The sequence below is a fragment of the Pipistrellus hanaki genome (assembly GCF_964339955.1).
Source record: "Pipistrellus hanaki genome assembly, chromosome: 1".
Lineage (NCBI taxonomy): Eukaryota > Metazoa > Chordata > Mammalia > Chiroptera > Vespertilionidae > Pipistrellus > Pipistrellus hanaki.
Window position 1 is genome coordinate 91520950 of NC_140503.1, and position 18542 is coordinate 91539491.

General features: G+C 39.6%; 1 long non-coding RNA gene across 9 annotated transcripts in view; it reads right to left on the reverse strand.

Moving 5' to 3' along the window:
* Positions 1–18542, reverse strand: part of LOC311618836 — a 105517-nt gene that overhangs the window by 56616 nt on the left and 30359 nt on the right. For 6 of the 9 annotated variants that reach the window (XR_014794370.1, XR_014794372.1, XR_014794373.1 and 3 more), the window contains exons 2-3: positions 17234–17391; positions 13291–13464 (exon numbers count right to left, since the gene is read on the reverse strand). This is a non-coding gene — a long non-coding RNA (uncharacterized lncRNA). The remainder of the gene's footprint in view (positions 1–13290; positions 13465–17233; positions 17392–18542) is intronic. The other 3 variants (XR_014794371.1, XR_014794374.1, XR_014794375.1) reach the window with 1 other exon arrangement.

Consider the following 18542-nt stretch of genomic DNA (forward strand, 5'->3'; position numbering starts at 1 on the left):
ATAATAAAAAATTCACTTAATGTCATTTACATAGCTGGCAAGAAAATTTAAAGTAGCAACGCATCACTAAAATATTATATAAAACTATTAAGATGGCATTTTATTGTACTTAAAATAGTTGGTCTAATGTGAATTTCAAGTAGAAAGTAAGTTAAATACATTGCCCAAATAATTTCTCCCAAAAAGTCTTAGTAAACTGTTATTGGCAGAAAAATTTCAACAAATAATGATTATTTGCCCTAAAAATAAAGCTAGAATGATTACTTGAAATTTAGAATTCAAAATGGAAATTTCTTTTTATCCCTTCTTCCTCTTTGGGATAGCATTTTTCCTAGTATTATATTTTCCTGTTAGGGACTTAGCCAGTTTTCTTGAATTTGGGTCACAGAGACTTATAAAACTATTGTGAAATTTAATAAGTTATAGCAAAAAGAGATCTTCCTCTATTTATTATTAATTCTACTTACTTCTTGAGTAGGAAAGAGAAAAACGAGTAATGGATGGAGAGAATGGAAATAATGAAAATATGCCATGAAGGGAGATATAAGGTCAAGATGAAAACATCGTCTTCCTTACTCAGCTGGCTGAGAGGGACAGATTGTCCTGGGGTAGTACACACCACCTGGAACTGACAAAAGGGATTAAGGATGATGATGGGTGGCTGCTGGCTCTCAGACTGTCATCTGTGTATCTTTGTAGAACCAGATGCTTTCTTGGGTCTACCAGATTAATTCCAGACCCAAAGTGCAAAAGAATCATAGAACAGAGTCACAGGATGTGAGAAGTGAAAAAAAACTAAGGATGTTACTGCTGTAATATGCAGAGTTCAGATATTTCATGTGACTTGCCTAGATCCCATAGAAAACAAGTGGCTGAGATGGGAAGCTGATTATCATGACTCCAATCTATGTCCTTCCATGATGCACAATGTTCCAGTCTTCAGGCTCTGTCTTCCTTTTGCATTCATGCCAAGAGCAGCAGAGCCAGTGGGGAGGTGACAGTGAGATATAATCACTACATGCTTTGCTTCCTAGCTCAAGCCTTCTGAGAAAGGTTGTTCTGGACTTTCAATCATCCACCTCCCCTTCTCCAAATCTGTGCCTCCTTGCCTCTTTACTGTAACTCATTTGGCAAGCAAGGGGATGGGGCAAAGAAATCTTGGGGTCCATGAAAAGATGATGTGTAGAAATTACTGTCGCCTAGGCATGTTATAAAACTGTGCTTACAAAATAAAAATAATAAATCTAGAGGCCTTTCACTCAGATATTTCCTCTGGTTAGGAGGGTTAATTCTCACACCACCACTATGGCAGTCTTCATAAATGTGGCACTGCAATAGTCCACTTCCCCCTCCCCCCAATTCCTTCTGTAGTAGTGTTGTCTTTGACACCTGCACTAGCCTTATTACCAATAGGTCTTTCCACATTTATCATCTGCAAATAATGAAATGCATATCTTTAATTATTAATAAACTAGAGGCCCGGTGCACAAAATTTGTACACGGGAGGGGGGGGGGGGTGCTCAGCCCAGACTGCAGCTTCATGCAATCTGGGATCCATGGGGGATGTCAGGCCTAAACCAGCAATCGGTCATCCCTCTTACAATTGGGACGCTGCATGCACCAGTGACCATACTTTTCATGCAGGTGAAAGGCATCTTGTTGTTGTATGGGCAGCTACATTTTTTTGCCCTGATTATAAAAAGTAGTAAATAACATGATTCTTCGGAGACAGTAGTATCATTTTCCCCATCTTATGAGTGGAAAAACAAGCAGAGAGGAGTTAATTGGCTTTGTCACACAGTTATAAGTGTCAGAATCACAGCTGATCACAAAATGTGTAAGCCAGAGTGCATGCATGTCAATGCTGCATCCTTCTGTTTTTCAATGTTAGAGTAGCCTTGCCAGATTTAAAAAATATATATATTTTATTGATTTTGTACAGAGAGGAAGGGAGAGAGACAGAGAGTTAGAAACATCGATGAGAGAGAGTCATCGATCAGCTGCCTCTTGCACATCCCCTACTGGGGATATGCCCGCAACCTAGGCACATGCCCTTGATTGGAATCGAACCCGGGACCCTTCAGTCCCCAAGCTGATGCTCTATCCATTGAGCCAAACCGGTCTCGGTGCCTTGCCAGATTTTAATTTTTATATTTAAGAGACTATTCCCAATATATAGGGTAGGATCCCAAGGCCTGGACAGCGATCAGGGCCATCCGTGGGCAACTGGCTGGTGGCCTGGCGCTGCCTGCTGGTCGGCCCCACTCCCTGCCACCACAACTGGTCACCTTCTTCTGGGGGGTGGGGACATATGCTCAACTCAAAAGCTGCCTACAGTTGGGGGTAGCTCCTGTGTTGAGCGTCAACCCCCTGGTGGTCAGTGTGCGTCATAGCAACCATCGTTCCACCTTGACTTGCATATTAGGGTTTTATTATATATAATACTAGAGGCCCGGTGCATGAAATTTGTGCACGGGATGTTGGGTGTCCCTCAGCCCAGCCTACGCCCTCTCCAATATGGAACCCCTTGAGGGATGTCCAACTGCCTGTTTAGGCCCAATCCCAGTAGGACATCCTTCTCACAATCCAGGAGTGCTGGCTCCCAACTGCTTGCTTGGCCTTCCTTCCTGATTGCCCCTAATCGCTTCTGCCTGCCAGCCTGATCACCCCCTAATCACTCCCCTGCCAGCCTGATTAATGCCTAACTGTCCTCTGCCAGCCTGTTTGCCCCTGAATGCCCTCCACTATAGGCTTGGTAACTCTTAACTGCCCTCCCCTGCAGGTCTGAATACTCCTAAATGCCCTCCCCTGCAAGCCTGATAACTTCTAACTGCTTTCCCCTGCATGCCTGGGTCCCCTCCAATTGCCCTTCCTTGCAGGCCTGGTCACCCCCAACTTCCCTCCTCTGCAGACTGTCCTCCCCTGCAGGCTTGATTGCCCTCAACTGCCCACCCTTGCAGGCCTGGTCCCTCCCAACTGCCCTCCCCTGCTGACCTGATCACCTACGACTGCTCTCCCTTGCAGGCCTGGTCCCGCCCAACTGCTCTCCCTTGCAGGCTTGGTCCCGCACAACTGCCTTCCCCTGCTAGTCATCTTGTGGTGGCCATCTTGTGTCCACATGGGGGCAGCCATTTTTGACCACATGGAGGCAGCCATCTTGTGTGTTAGAGTGATGGTCAATCTGCATATTACTCTTTTATTAGATAGGATAGAGGGCCTGGTACATGGGTGAGGGTTAGCTGGTTTGCCCTGAAGGATGTCCCATATAAGGGTGGGGGTTCCCTTGGGGTGAGGGGCCTCTGGTGGTGTGCAGGCTGGCAACACCCCCCGGAAACCCAAGCAGAGACCCTGGTATTTGGATTTATTTATCTTTTACAATTGAAACTTTATAGCCTGCAATGGAGCAAGCCTTCTGCTCAGTCTGTGGCACCAGCCATTTCTGTAAGGATTTATTTATCTTCTATAATTGAAATTTTGTAAACTTAAGTGGAGGCCAAGGCAGGCCAGTGCTGCAGAAGCTTGGCTTCCTCCATTGTCGGGGGAAACCCTAGCCTCCTGTTCTCTCTGGCTCTGTGGCTACCGCCATTTTTGCTGGGATTTATTTATCTTCTATAATTGAAATTTTGTGGCCTGGAATGAGGCCTGGACCAGCCAGGGTGTGTGGAAAGCTTGGCTTCCTCCATCGCCAGGGAAACACAAGCCTCCCTTCTGTTCTCTCCGTGGATGCATTAATCTTAGTTGGGTTAATTTGCATACTCACTCCTGATTGGCTTGTGGGCATGGTTTGTGTGTACAATGGAGTTATGGTTAATTTGCATATTACTCTTCTATAAGATAGGAAGATAGACATGGTTTATTTTGCTTATGTTTTCCTTGCACAAGGGGATACATCCAAAAAGATATTACTCAAACTGATATCAAATTGTTTATTTCCTATGTTTTCTTCTAGGAGTTTTTTTTATTTCAGGCTTTACATTTAAGTCTTTTACATATTTTGAGTTTATTTTTGTATATGGTTTAAGAAAGTGGCTGAGAATGATATTTTTGCATGTATCTGTCAATTTTCCCAGCACTATTTGTTAAACCTACTGTCAATACTCCATTGAATATTTTACCTCCTTTATCATAGATTAGTTAACTATTAAGTGAGGGTTTATTTGTGAGAAATATATTCTGTCACATTAATCTATGTGTTTCTTTTTTGTGCCAGTACAATGGTGTTTGGATTTTTATAGTCTTGTAGTATACCGTATTTTCCGGCATATAAGACGACTTTTGAAACGAAAAAAAAGTCAACCGAAAATCGGGGGCAAAAGACCAAAATTGCACAAAAATTACCTGCAGATCTTAACGGCAAAGTAAGTCTTTTCTTTGAAGTGGGGGGTAGTCTTATACAGCGAATATAGGCCTAAACCTATGTTTTAACTGTAAAATTAGGGGGTCATCTTATACACCAGAAAATACGGTAGTTTGAGATCTGATACCTTCAACTTTATTCTTCTTTCTCAAGAATGCTTTGGCTATTTTGTGTTTCCATATCAATTTTAGGATTATTTGTTCTATTATAGTTCTCACAAGAAGGACATTGGTATTTGATAAGAATTGGATTGAATCTGAAATTATTTTGGGTAGTATGGTCATTTTAACAACATTAATCTATCCAATCCATTAGTACAATATATCCTTACATTTATATGTCCTCTTCAACTTCTTTCTTAAACATCTTAGAATTTTCAGAATACAGGTCTTTCACTTCCTTGGTTAAGTTTAATCCTAGGTATTTTATTCTTTTTGATGGACTTGTAAAAGAGTTTTTCCCCCCAATTTCTTATTCTCATTGTTCGTTATTAGTGTACTAGAGGCCTGGTGCATGAAATTTGTGCATGGGGGGGGGGGGGCGGGTCCCTCAGCCCAGCCTGCACCCTCTCCAATCTGGGACCTCTCAAGGGATGTTCGACTGCCCATTTAGGCCAGAGATCGGGCCTAAACAGGCAGTCAGACCTCCCTCTCACAATCCACTACTTCTGGCTCTCAACCACTTGCCTGCCTGCCTGATTGCCCTCTAACCACTTCTGCCTGCCAGCCTGATCACCCCCTAAACACTCCCCTGCCAACCTGATGGATGCCTAACTGCTCCACCAGCCCGATTGCCCCTAACTGCCCTCCCCCGCTGGCCTGGTCACCCCGAACTGCCCTTCCCTGCTGTCCTGGTTGCCCCTAACTGCACTCCCCTGCCAGCCTAGGAGCCCCCAACTTCACTCCTCTACAGGCCTGGTTGCTCCCAACTGTCCTCCCCTGCTTACCCCCAACTACTTTCCCTTGCAAACCTGGTACCCCCCAACTCACCTTCCCTGCAAGCCTGGTCTCCCCAATTCCTCCCCTGAAAGCTTTGAAATCTGTAACTGTCCTCCTCTGCCAGCCTGGTCACCTCTAACCTTCCTCCCCTGCTAGCCTTATCTCCCACAACTGCCCTTCTCTACTGGCCATCTTGTGGTGGCCATCTTGTGTCCACATGGAGGTGGCCATCTTTAACCACATGGGGGAAGCCATCTTGTGTGTTGCAGTGATGGTCAATTTGCATATTACCTCTTTATTATATGGGATGGCCACCATATAGAAGATACTTAGATAGATAAATAGATAAATGTTCCATTTCATAGAATATTTTGCAGCAATAAAAAAGAATGAAATCTTGCCATTTGTGACAACATGGCTGAATCTAGAAGGTATTATGCTAAGTGAAATAAGTCAAGTATAATAGATAAAGACCCAGATGCCCTGGTGATGAGGCTAGCATCCCTCGCCCCAGATGTGAAGGGAGGGAAGGCCTCTGGGCAGGCAGCACACCCCCAGCCCAGTGGACACAACACAGGGCTAGGAGAGTGCTCTGAGCTGCCGCCATGGAGCTCAGAGCACTTTCCCAGCCCAACGAATACAGCACAAGGATGGGAGCGTGCTTCTGTTGGCCGCCAAGTGACTCAGAACCCTCCCCCACCCCAGGGGACAAACTGCAGGGTTGGGAACATGCTACTAGCAGCTGCCGTGTGACTCTTTCCATGGGCTGCAGATGAAACACCTTTTCTGACTGCTCATTGGCTAAGCTCCCTGTATGTCGCCACTCTTAGTGATCTTGGTAACTTTGGATAATAAGAATATTAGAAGGTGATCTAAAGTTTTTCTACCACACCCCTAGAGGAAAAAACTAAGGTCTGCTGCTGAAGGGGCTAAAAAATGTCATATTCTGCCCTAGCCAGTTTTGCTCAGTGGATAGAGCCTTGGTCTGCTGACTTCAGTGTCTGGGTTCAATTCTGATCAAGGGCATGTACCTAGATTGCAGGTTTCTCCCTGCCCAGGGCTCAGGTCAGGGCTCATGCAGGAAGCAACCAATCAAAATGTCCGTCTCACATTGATGTTTCTCTCTCTCTTTCCCTCTCTCTTCCAAGATCTCTGAAAAGCAATGGAAACAGATCCTCAGGCAAGGATTTAAAAAAAAAAATGAAGAAAGAAATGTCATATCCTATGAAAGACATATCTTGAAAATGCCTAAAGAAAGTTGTCATTTTTTTCGTGGTGAAGGGACTGGAGTCCATGTTGATGAAAACACCTTGGTGGCTGTGGCAGCCAGCAGTGGCAGAAGCAGTGGGGTGATGGGGCTGGAGCCTTCCTCTGATCAGCCTGGTCACCTCCTGCAGATGGGGAGCAGGCCTCAGCCATCAGTAGGAAATCCCCTGGAGGCTCCCAGTCTGTTAGAGGGGGCAGGCTGGCCTGAGTGAATACCCCCTCCCAGTGCACGAATTTCATGCACTGGGTATCTAGTATCAATATAAGATTGTATACTAATTATACTTACATTAAAAAATTAAATTAAAAATATGCTAATTAGTCATACCAAAAATGAGATTTACTAGATGAATAAGATTATTTAATGCTGATAGGCTAGTGACCTCTCCGCCTGAATCATCTATCATACTCCTTCCCCACACTGGATTTTTAGAAATAATTTTTGTTATTGAATGCTTCCTTTGTGCAAGCATCATTTAACATATTTTTATATGGATTGGGGAAGATGGAAGTTGGCAGGACAGTGGTGCGAGAGAGGATGTGAATGAAAAAGGGAGTGGAAGGGACATGTGGTGTGTGCAGGTAGATCTTACAAGAGTCTCAGGGGCTGGCATACAAGGCTCTCATAGATGGGGAGCTCCTGCCACCTCTGAGTGCACTCCCTGGGCTGCAGGGCTTGAGCAAGGAGCCCACTCATCTTAAAGTGGAGAGTGGCTTCCACTAGTAGCCCAGCCTCACCACCTCCAAAAATGGCTTTGCACATTGCTTGGGACCCTTCAGCCAAAGTCATGCTGCCTTTCCCACAAACCTTCAGACCCAGGATGCCCACCTCCTGGCTGCCAGCTCCTGGACACCTTGGTGAGATACTGAGGGCTCGCCTCTCTAGCAAAGTCATGCTGTTTCAGCCACAGTCTCAGAGATTCCTACATCTGCAGCTGCTGGTTTCTGGACCCTTCCCGCCCATCCCCCAGAGATTTTCTGAGTGAAATCTCCTGGACAGAATTCCACACCTTCATCTGCAGACAACAGGACACCTGCCTCCCACTGTCATGGGCTCCAGGACCATCTCAGTGATTTTCAGAGTGATGCTATCCCAGCAAGAGTCACACCACATGGGCCAGAGTCACACTACCTCAGCTGCAGGCCCCAAGAACTCTTCCTCCCAAGCTGTGGACTCCAGAGTCTAACAGTGAGCACATGCCAGAGAGACCTCAGGCAACCTTTTCTCAAAGAACTGGAATCATGAGCACATTCACAACAACTTGAACGATGAGGCTGGGAATGAGTCACATTGTCAGACAACCTGTGATGAGACTTCATTCACGAAAAAGAAAATAACATTCAAGAACCAACTACCTGAGGAGAATCTGGTAGTGTAAGTAGAGGGCTCCACTACAACATCAAGCTCAGCAGATCTGAGAGAGTGCACCATTGTATCCCACAAATCACCAACTACATAGCAACACCCCCAAAAGAACCAGGGTAGCAAAACAGCTGGATGTAAGACATAGAAACAATTAAAACATTACAGTAAATAATAGGACAAATGAACAAACCCCAAAGGAAAGAAAAAGAGGAGTCACCAGGAAATGCATTAACTGAAATGGAGGCAAGTAATTTGTCAGAGAAAGAATTCAGAGAAATGGTTATAAGGATGTTCAAACATGTAGATGACAAATACACACAACTCAATGAGAATTAGAAGGAACTGAATGAGAATTTCACCAACAAGATAAATAAAGAATGACACAGCTACAATAAAGAACACATTGGAAGGCTTCAACAGTAGACTAAAAGCAGCTGAGAATTGTATCAGCAAGTTAGAAGACTAGGTAGAAAAAAACACCCAGGCTGAGCAGCAAAAGGAAAAAAAACTTAAAAAGAAGAAAGAGAGCCTAAGAGAGCTTTGGGAAAACAAGAAACAAAACAACATCCACATAATGGGGGAGCCAGAAGGAGAGAAATCAGAGCAAAACAACAGAAAATCTGTTTGAAGAAACAACAGAAAAATTTCCTTATTTGGGGAAGAAAACACTCAAACAAGCCCAAGAAACATACAAACTCCCAAAAAAGATGAAGCCAAAAAGACCCACACCAAGACATCATAATTAAATTAGCAAACATCGATGAGAAAGTAAGAATCTTATAGGTTGCCAGAGAGTGACAGAAAGTTATATACAAGGGATTTCCCATTAGATCATCAATTGATTTCTCAACAAAGACACATCAGACTAGAGGGAATGGAATGAAGTATGCAAAGTAATGCAAGGCAAGGGACTAAATCCAAGAATACTATACTCAGCAAGGCTAGCATTCAAAATTGGAGGTGAAATCAAGAGCTTCACAGATAAAAAAACAACAAACAACAACAAAAAAAAAAAACCTTCTGGAAGTATCAAGAAAGAGATAGAAAGCAATACAATCATAGTAAGGGACTTTAATACCCCATTAACACCACTGGATAAATCCTCTAAAGAAAAAATTAGCAAAGAAACAGCAATCCTAAATGACTCACTAGATCAGATGGAATTGACATCTTCAGAATATTTCATCTCAAAGTAACAGATTTCACATTCTTCTCAAGTGCACATGGGACATTTTCAAAAATAGACCACATATTGAGACACAGACAAAGTACCTTCAAATTCAAGAAGATAGAAATGATATCAAGCATCTTCTCAAATCAAAATGGCATAAAATAGAAACCAACTACAATAAAAACAGTGGAAAAAATATCAAGTCATGGAGGCTAAGTAGCATGCTATTAAACAATGATTGGGTTACCAAAGAGATGAAAGAAGAAATAAAAAATCATCCTGGAAACAAATGACAATGAAAATACAACAATCCAAAACTTTTGGTACACAGTGAAAGCAATCCTGAGAGGAACATTCATAGCTCTCTAGGCTTACCTCAGAAACAAAAGAAAACAAACACACACACACACACACACACACACACAAAAAAAAAAAAAAAAAAAAAAAAAAAAAAAAACAAGAAAAATGGTAATAAATGATTTAACCCTACAACTTAAAGAATTAGAAAGAGAAAAACAAGAAAAGCACAGATTTAGTAGAAATAATAAAGATCAGATTGGAAATAATGACATAGAGACAAAAACAAAAAACAAACAAACAAACAAAAAAAACAATACTAAGCATCACTAACACCAAGAGCTGGTTCTTTGAAAGAATCAACAAGATTGATGAACCTCCAAGGTTCTCCAAGGCTCTCCAAGAAACAAAGAGAGAATCCAAATAAGCAAAATCAGAAATAAAAGACTTAAAGTAACAACTGACACCATAGACATAAAAAGGATTATTTAAAAAAAAATAATGGTACGAACAACACTACTCCAACAAAGTGGACAATCTAGATGAAATGGGCATACTGCTACAAAAATACAATCTTTCAAAAATCAATCAGGAAGAACCAAAAAAACCTGAATAGACCAATAACTACCAATGAAATTGAATCAGTAATCAAAAAACTTCCAGCAAACAAAAGCCATGGACCAGAGGGGGTTGGGGTTTACCAAACATTCAAGGAATAACTAAAACCTATCCTTCTCCAACTATTCCAAAAAATTCAAGAGGAAAGTATAATTCCAAGCTCATTCTATGAAGCCAGCATTACCCTAATCCCCAAATCAGATAAAGACACTACAAAGAAAGAGAATTAGAAGCCAAAATTTCTGATGAACATAGATGCTAAAATCCTCATCAAAATCCTAGCAAATTGGATCCAGCATTACAATAGAAAGATCATACACAATGACCAAGTGGGATTTATTCTGGGGATGCAAGGATGGTACAATATCTGCAAATCAATAAATGTGATACATCACAAACAAATTGAGAAACAAAAATCACATAATCATATCAATTGATGCAGAAAAAGGCACTTAAAAAATCCCAACACACTTTCTTGATAAAAACTTTCAGCCAAGTGGGAATAGAGGGATCATACCTCAACATAATAAAAGCCTTATATAAAAAACGTACATCCAACGTCATACTAAATGGGCAAAAACTAAAACCATTTCCCCTAAGAATAGAACATGACAGGGGTGCCCACTTTCACCAATCCTGTTTATCATAGTATTGGAAGTGCTAGCCCTAGTGATCAGAAAAGAAGAAATAAAAGACATCCAAAATTTGAAAAGAACAAGTAAAACTGTCATTCACAGATGACATAATATTGTACATAAAAAACACTAAAGACTCCATCAAAAAACTATTAGACTTACAAAACGAATTTAGCCATGTAGCAGGATATCAAATTAACACACAGAAATCTATGGCTTTTTCATACATCATCAATTAACTCAGATAAAGAGAAACTGAAAAAAAACTCATTTACAATTGCAATAATAATAATAATAATAATAATAATAATAATGTACCTAGGAATAAACTCAACTAAGGAGGTAAAAGAAAATTACAGGATGTTAAAAAAAAATAGATAGAGTAGGACATAAATAAATGGAAGAATAAACTGTGCTCATGTATTGGGAAAATCAATATCATTAAAATGTCCATACTACCCAAAGCAATTCAATGCAATTCCCATTATATATTACAAATGGCCTATTTCACAGATCTTAAACAAACTCTCCAAATATTCCTATGGAATAAAAAAAGACCCCAATTCCACAATAATCCTAAGAAGAACAAAGTTGGAGGGATCACAATATCAGCAGCACTTCAAAACATATGAAGAAGTTGAAAATTGGGTCTCTGAATGGTTTGCCTCAAAACAAGAAAAGTTCTATTGGGATGGCATCCACAATTTACCTGAAAGATGGGGGAAATGTGTAGCTAGTGATGAACATTACTATCAGTCCAGATACAGTGATTATGTATTTTTGTCTCCCAAGAGCATCTCCTTCTGATGAAAAAGGTTTTTCCCACCCATTTAAGCAATCCTATCCTATATAATCTATCTATACTACTAAAAGGGTAATATGCTAATTATACCAGGTCAACCGGCCATCTTCCAGACGTCCGACTTCCTTCTGGACAAAGCCAAGGTGGAGGGGGCCAAGGCAGAGGCCATTTGGGGCATTCAGGCTGGCAGGGGAGGGCTGTTGGGGGCAAGATCAGGCCAGCAGGAGAGGGCAGTTCAGGAAGAGGCCGTTAGGGGCAATCAGACAGGCAGGAAGAAAGGTTAGGGGTGATCTGGGAGGCAGGCAGTGGGGTTAGGGTCAATCAGGCAGTCAGGCAGAGGTAGTTTGGGGTGTTCAGGCAGGCAGGCAGGTGAGCAGTTAGGAGCCAGCCATCCCAGATTTTGAGAGAGATGTCTGACTGCCCGTTCAGGGGCCGGGTCTAAACTGGCAGTCAGACATCCCCCAAGGGGTCCCTGATTGGAGAGGATGCAGACTGGGCTGAGGGAACTCCCCCCTCACCCATGCATGAATTTTGTGCACCAGGCCACTAGCCAACAATAAAAATATATTAATAAAAAATATAAGGATTTTCAGATTGAAAGCGATTAGCACACTACCAAGAAAAGATCTACACTAAGTCACATTGTCAGTGAAATTTAGTAACATCAGAAAGAAGACATGATCCAAAAATCCCCAAAAGAACAGACAAGCAGACTAAAACTGCTTGCAAAGAGTCAGGTGCTAAATAGCATCAAACTTACAATAACAGGAAACTAGATGGCAATGGAGAAATGTTTAAAAATTTGAGGCTAAATTATTTCCAATCTAAAACATCACACCCAGAAAGAGTACCAATTATTTCTGATATACAAAGGCTGAACATTTTTACCTCCTGTGTATATTCTTTCTCAGAAAACTATTAGAAAATCTGCTCCACAAAAATGATGAAGTAAATGAAGAAAAAAGAAGACTTGAGATACAGGAAATAGAGGATTTAGGAGACTAAGGAGATTCCCAAGAGTTAATGAAAGAATGCTCCAGAATGACAGCTGTGCAGCAACCCAGGATAGCAAGTCCTTATTTGAGCAAGAAGATTGAGCCATGGGAGAGAAATGTTCAGAATATGGAGGTGTTTGATTTGCTGAACTTAACTTTTGGGAAAGTTGTTTTTTAGTTTGATAGATATGTTATAGCATTCAAATATATATATATATTTGTGTGTGTGTGTGTATATGATAGATACACAAATAAAATAAGGCAATTATTAATTCTAGAAAGAATAAAAAGGTGTACAAAAAATGAAACAAAGCATTCTACTTGAATAAACACAAATATAAATTTTACACAGAAAGATGGAAGAGGGGGAATGGATAGGGTGGGGTAAGACAACTGTAGCCTAACCTACCATTATACAAAGTTGATATTGTCTAGAAATCATAACCCAAGAAACTACATTACAAATATATTACTAAGTGAAGAAGCAAATAAAAGAATTGAATTTGGCTGCCTTTGAGTATCTCTTTGAGGGTGAAGAGGAATGAAGAATATGTTGTTATGCAATGAGACATTTTTATTTTTACTGAGATGTAATTGACAAAGAACATTCTATTAGTTCCAGGTGTATAGGCTTTAAGGCATTTTTAATTTCAAAATACATATGCTCACGTACTACCTTACAAATAAAAAAAATAAAGATAAATAAGATATTTTAAAAAGGTTCATCTTGGGTAGGCATTTCGTCAGATGCTACTAATTTTAAGAAGCTGCTTCTAGAATCCTATTAAGAGACTCCAACCTGATGGTTAAAGATTACAATTTGCTCTTGAAAAAAACATCCTTACCCAGCCAGTGTGGCTCAGTGGCTGGGTGTCCACCCATGGGCCCGGAGGTCGAGGTTCAGTTCCTGGTTGGGGTCTGTGCCAGGTTGTGGGCTATATCTCCAGTGGGGGGTGTGTAGGAGGCAGCTGATCAATTATTCTCTCTCATCATTGATGTTTCTGTTTCTCTTCCTCTCTCTGAATAAAATAAAAAACATTTAAAAAAAAAAACAATCCTTAGCTTAGCAAGTTAAATCTAATGCCCCAAACACATAGAAAAGAAGGGTAGGAGATAGTCAATAGTGGAAGAGAAGAAAGTGAAAGAAGAGCACATCAACTAGAAAAAGGGAACTGAAAAAAGAAGTAAACATGTAAAGCTCAAGAATTATACAGTTTCATGCATTCAGTAGAAACTGGGAAAGAAGTCAGACTCTCAGAGACCTATGCTGGCCACCCACAGGCACAAACAGAAAGCAACTGAAGGAAAAGATTTAATGCAGGCAAATAAAACATTTTTTTAAATTATTAGTAATTGATTTAAAACTAGTTACTAAAAAACTTTAAAGTGTTGTCATTTTGAGTTTTAGAAAAGAGACCCATGAAAAAAATATATCTTAAAGAGGCTAAAAGTTCTTTCCAGATATAACAGGGATTCCCATGCTGGAAAGCAGGCTCTTTGGGACAGAGGGGGCAGAGGGCAAATGAAGATCTGAGAAAAAGCTATTCAGAAAGATTTTTTCCACCCCAAAATTAGAAACTGGTTTTAACTCTCAATTAAGATTCCTTTCCATCTTCTATACTTCAATAACTATTTGGGCTGCCTACATTTCCAAATGTTTTGAGTTTCTGGATAAAATTATATTTAAAGTATCATTTCCATTATGCAATTCATTGTGAGATTTGAAAAGTCTGTGCAATACTATGGACTCTGTAGGTCACAGGTAAATAAATCATTGTAAAATGGATGATTCCATTCTGATGCCACCATTATTTATGGTACACTAGATTTAAAGACCTCTAATCAGTGAGAAAAGAAGAAAATTATATTTTTATAAGGCAAGTGTAGATACTGACATCTTATTCCACAATTCATACAGTAATTTATTTTTAAATTATTTCTAATTATATTCATAAGAATTCTAATAATACAGGTAGTGCTAGTCTGGAGTATTATTATTTCCTCTTTAAGTTCTGGCTGGGGTTACAATTCCTGTCCTTTGAAGAGGAAGAACAAGACTAGAATCTTTCTTAGAGTTCCCACAAGCCCCCACATCCAGCTTTGTCTCACTAATAAAATGAAGGAAAAAGTACAATTATTCACAGATATCCATTGAGAACCTTCTTCTGGATGCTGAGGATTTAGTAGGAGGCTAAACCTACAGATGCCCCACTCACATGAAATATACCTTGGCAAGGAAGACACTGAGGGAAGGAAAGACAATGTGAAAACAGATTTCTTTTTATAGACATGTGTGGTGTGCCAATTTTGTAAGATGTTTTTAATAAAATATGAGAAACTCATACAAAGATTTGCTATATAAAATATTTCTGGATTCGGAAAACTTCAGGTTGAAGACTGGTTAATTTATATAGTTGAAATTTCACCAAAGTATAATGAAATTAAGTTCTTTAGCAACTCAACCATATATTTGGTTATGGAGCAAACTCACAAAGTACTTAGATTTCACTTCCTATACCATGAAAGCCTGTACATAAAGTGTTATACCCTAATTCTTATGTGATAACATGGTTCTACTTACATGTAGGAAAATCTCTAATTCTTCAATTTTAAAAATTCCATTTTAATACTAATATCTGAGATTAATCAACTACAGCCATGTCCCACATAATGATGCTTCAGTCAATGGCTTGCATATATTATATGATAGTGCTATACCAAGTAGCCTAGATGTGTAGCAGTCCATACCATCTTAGGTTTGTGTAAGTGCACTCTGTGATGTTTGCACAACAGCGAAATTGCCTAATGATGCATCCCTCAGAATGCATCCCCATTATTAAGTGGTGTGTCACTATGTTCCACTTAATAAATGTTAATTTAACAAAGTCATAACTAGAGTTCACACACAGTAGGTTCTTCCCATGATTTTTATTGAATTCTTAAGCTGAATGAGGTGGAAATTAAGAACCTAAGAATAAAGACCAGAAAAATCAGGTCTGAATTTTTGATAAAATAATAAAAATTAAGGACTAGACAGAATAATAGGCCCCAGTGAACACACCAGGCCTCTGAAGAGCTACATCCTGGAGAGGTTAATGGAGCCTCACCTCCTGTGAACAAATGTTGGTTCTTAATTGGATTTAGGACTTTACCTGCCTAGCAGAGTAAAAGATGAAACCTCAATAGAGAAAGATTATATGATCTAGAGATTGTATGACTTCTAATATCCAATGTCTAGAATTAAAAAAAAAAATTACTTAGTATGCCAAGAAAAGGATCATTAAACCAATACTCAAGACATTCAAAGGCCTCCATATGATCTGATGATTGGACTTAGTAGATAAGAACATATAAATAATTATGATTAACATGTTCAATGAAATAGAACAAAAACACACTAAACTACTGAAAAAGGCATAAATTGAAATTAAGAACTCAACATATGGATTTAACAATAAATTAAAGATAAAAGATAAGTAAACCCCCAAACAAGTCAGTGTGAAACATCAATACTAAAGAAGAGAGTCAAATTTGAGTGGGAGATGCAAAAATTAATATGAAATACATGTAGAGCATAGTAAAAAGATCCAACAAATATAATTGAATTCTCAGGAAGTGTGAGAAAGTACAAACCCATCTCTCTTAAACATAGATGCAATATTCCTAAACCACACAATAGCAAGTCCAGCTATGTATAAAAATAATAATAGATTACTACTAAGTGGAGTTTATTGTAGGAATGCAAAACATAACATTTGAAAAACAATTCATATAATTTAACCCATTAACAGAAAAAAAAAAGGGTATGGTCATTTCAATATAGATAAAATATCTGATAATGTAAGATGCAAGTACCAATCCCAAATGAGCATTTACAGAGTGGAAGGCAGCCCATATCATCACAGTGCCAACTACTACTAGAAGTAGGAGCCCACAGATCTCAGCCACTGCAACTTTTAAGGGGCTGGAAATCACCAAGAAGGATCCAACACAAAATGAACTGTGTGGACAATGGTAGTAGGTGGAATTCACAGAAAGGAGAAAATATATAGCGATGTCAGAATTTGTAGTGCATGATAATCTCCCATAGCCAGCATGCCCATCTTTTTTGCTGATGCAGGGCTACAGACTGCACACACCCTTCTCATGCTATGCTTCCGGTGAAGATTCCAGGTTAATATTCCATTTATTTCCCAAGGAAGGCAGCCAGATATACTGGTGTGGCTGGCCAGGTGGTATATTAAACACACATTACAGCAATACAAGGAAGTTCACTGCATATCCAGATCAGGGGAAAAGAATAAGAAAAAAGAATCTGGGGCCAAGTGAAAGTTTGGAACCCAGATTCCATATAGGGTAATGTTCCAGGCCCAGAACATTAAGAGCTGCAGTAGGTCCAGCAATGGCTGCTTCCCCAAGAGATAAAATCTAACACTCAATTCCTGATCTAAACTCTTCATGATGATGAATAAAAAGAAACTTCATTAATCTGATTAATGAATATTTACAAAAACAAAACAAAACTTATAGCAAACATAATACTTCATGTGAATTATTAAAAGCTCTCTGCCTGAGATTAAGAATGAGACTAGGATGCCCAATACTTCCATTTCTATTCAAAATTGTACTGGAGATACTAGTTAATGTAATAATCAAGAAAAGTGTAAAGATTTTTGAAATGCTATATCTGACTAATAATCAGAATATAACAAAAACCTTGTGAGTCAAAAAAGGATAACTGATGGGCACTTATGTAAATAATAATTAGTCATAAATGATAAAATGTACCAGGCTTCAGGTAGGGCTTGATCCAGGGCTCATGCATATCACCAAAGACTCAGTTTCTTTCAGTCTCCCCATTATACCTTTTGCAGTATCAACTTCATCTAAAAGCTGTCTCTCGTTGTGTTCAAAAGATAATTGTCAACATTTCCAGTGGCTACATGCTTAGTCAGAGAGAGAGAGAGAGAGAGAGAGAGAGAGAGAGAGAGAGAGAGAGAGAGAGACTGATTTTAAAATCCTTCAAGCATTCAAATCATGATATTTGAGATTTACTGATTTAGGACACATTTTCACCTCTTAACAAGGCCTGGAATAGACTGCATTGATTATCTTAGCTTCATTATATACTTCATCTCATGATCTGGAGCTGAATCCAAAGTTTCAGATCCACATGGATCCCCAAAGAGAAATAAGATACTTGGAATAGGGTAATGCAGAGATGCCCCCACTTCTGTTCACAGTACCATTCATGCCTCAATAATTTTTTCATGGTACCTCTAGGTCAAAAGAAACACTGAACAGGTCCTTTTTAACTTATTCTATTAAGTAGCCAGGTTCAAACAACTTAGTAATAGCTGTTCATGTAGTATTCAACAAATGTCATAGTGTTTCTTGAGACCTTAAAATATCTCTCAGTACTTCTGTGAGTTCTCTGTGGTACCCCAGGCCTGTCAGTGCAGTTTGGGAACTGTGGTAGAAATGGCTGATGGGCAGGAACCACACAGAGCCACTGACTTCCTAAGTCAACAATCATGAAAACAACAATTATTTTGGTACATAAAATAGAAATTTTAATGCAGGAGAAAGGAGGCATAGTTGCAGACACTATCTGTGAACATCACATTTTAAACATCCACTACCTTTAACAATATTGGGGATGGATAGTATTCAGGCAAGGGGAAAAAGAAAGATGATAAAAATGTCAACCTTCTCTGTGTTTACATTTAAAAGTCCAAGTCCTCGAATGGCTTCACAGGTGAATTTTATCAAACATTCAAATAAAAACTAATATCTATCTTTCTTAAACTATTCCAAAAATTCAAGAGGAGGAAAGACTTCCCAAGTTCTTTATTTATGAGGTTACCATTATCCTAACTCCAAAATCAGATAAAGAGACTACAAAGAAAGAAAATAATAGGCCAGCATATAGCTGCATGGCTTTCCATGATAAAAGGTAAATATCCTATATAATAAAGAGGTAATATGCAAATTGACCATCACTTCAACACAAAAGATGGCTGCCTCCATGTGAACATAAGATGGCCACTACAAGATGTCCAGCAGGGGAGGGCAGTTTGGAGGGACCAGGCCTGCA